This window comes from Etheostoma spectabile, chromosome 16, assembly GCF_008692095.1.
Source record: "Etheostoma spectabile isolate EspeVRDwgs_2016 chromosome 16, UIUC_Espe_1.0, whole genome shotgun sequence".
In the NCBI taxonomy this organism is placed as follows: domain Eukaryota; kingdom Metazoa; phylum Chordata; class Actinopteri; order Perciformes; family Percidae; genus Etheostoma; species Etheostoma spectabile.
The window spans coordinates 5,969,911-5,971,757 of record NC_045748.1 but is presented as its reverse complement, the minus strand read 5'-3'; the positions used below and the strand labels follow the sequence as shown (position 1 = coordinate 5,971,757).

The 1,847-nt window shown below is 37.7% G+C and overlaps 1 protein-coding gene across 1 annotated transcript in view; it reads left to right on the top strand.

Moving 5' to 3' along the window:
- Positions 1-1,847, top strand: part of slc26a1 (solute carrier family 26 member 1) — an 11,409-nt gene that overhangs the window by 2,499 nt on the left and 7,063 nt on the right.

The following is a 1,847-nucleotide window of genomic DNA, read 5'->3' as shown; positions in this document are numbered from 1 at the left end:
GGGGGGGGGGTGTTGCACTGTTCAGTTTTGATTATTGCCCCCCCTGTAAATCATGCTTATGGGTAAAACTACCAGCTTACATCCTGCTGTATCTTTATTGTTGTGTTTCACAATTGAAAGGGACAAAGGGACAATGGTCCTGGCTTTTGTATTGGCATTGTTTATGAAGACTCAGCATGTGGACTGACCCTAAGGGTTTTTAAAAGTCATGATATGTGTCATAAAATTACATCTTTCTGTTTGTACTTTTGGCCAACATAAATGTTCAGTTATTATATTCCTATTGTTAGTCTGCTGCAGTAGATTGATAAAAGAAAAAAAAGTTCATATTGAAGATTTTATAGGATGATGGAAATTGGTGGATAAAAACGATCACATTTTGAGGAGTCATCTGTGTGCTTTCTGTTACTGGAAACCACGCCTCCATGAACTTGTAACATGACTGGATAGAAACAATTTAAACTAAGCATGAAAGGCAAAATAGGGAAGCTTTCAGGTCATTTCTAAGCAGCGGTGGGGTGCTTTTATATTAAATGATTAAAGACACAGAACACTGAAATGGTTTACATCAAAGCGCTGTTCAGGGTTGGCGCTGAATTAAATTGTATTTTTTGGTTCCTGTAAGGTCCACAGTGTGAGTTCTGTCATGTTCAGCAGTTAATCAGGTGTCTGTGTTTCTATACTTGAAAGAAACCCTTGTTAAAGTGAACATTTTGTTGGCAGGAGTGTTAAACACAAATGGGAGGTAGTTCTTGTGTTCTTGACCACTTTTTGGAATATGTTCTTCTTCTTTATGTGTTAAACCTCAAAGCTACACATACTCATTATTTATCTCCTGTGTCTTTTATCTGAAAAAGGCAAGTTGGATTTATAAGACCCAGATGAACACAGACTGGACTCTGTACTAGTTTGTTTAAAGGATCATTTCTATGCAAAGTGAACAATTATAGGCTTGCAAAGTTAAAGTGCAACGAAAAAAATCAGAAGAAGAAAAAATAACTCAACGAAACACACCATGAAACTTAAATCTGATTAGAAACAACTGCAAATCAACAAATCTGATGGAAGTAGTACACATGAAAAAAGTGATTCCTCTATTCTTTATTGCCCCGTCATATTAGTCGGTTACAGTGGCCAGCGCTGCTACAGAAACTCTAAATCACAGGACATACCAGTGTTGTGATGGCTGAAGCCGATAACCCATCAATTAGAGTGTTTTATGATTTCAGTGACATGGTAATCTCTGCTGGGACGCAGCTGCTGCTGAAAACAGCTGAGTAAAGGCCTCCCGCGACACAACGTTTCTCAAATGATAGCTAAACAATACAAAAATGTGTTTCTGAAAACATGTTATAGCATGGCACAGATGGGGACTAAAGTGGACAAAATACCCCAACAATACATGTTTGAAAAAAAAATGTCATTACAAAAATAAATCATTACAATGAAGATGATGATGATGGTGCACTTTTCCCAATGACTGACTCGCAACAGCACATCTTCGTCACTGACTAACCTAACCTAACCTAACCTTTCTGGGGAAAGGAGCTCATTAACACCGGGCCAACTGTTGAGTATTCATTGAAGTTTAACAGAACAGTTGTCTTGGGTGAACTTTGATTTGTACATTGGGTTGTAGGAAATAAGACATTCCTGAATAAACATGCCCACAGGGCTGAGTAGGAAGTTTAAAGGATGATTACAAACCCAGAAATCTACTAATAGAACTGTTCCTACAAAGTAAATGTGTAAATGACCCAGATTCCAAATATACCACAGGAGACACTGATAGGTTGATATGTATGCATGTAAAAGTTAAAGTGCAGTAAACCATTCAGAGGGAGCTT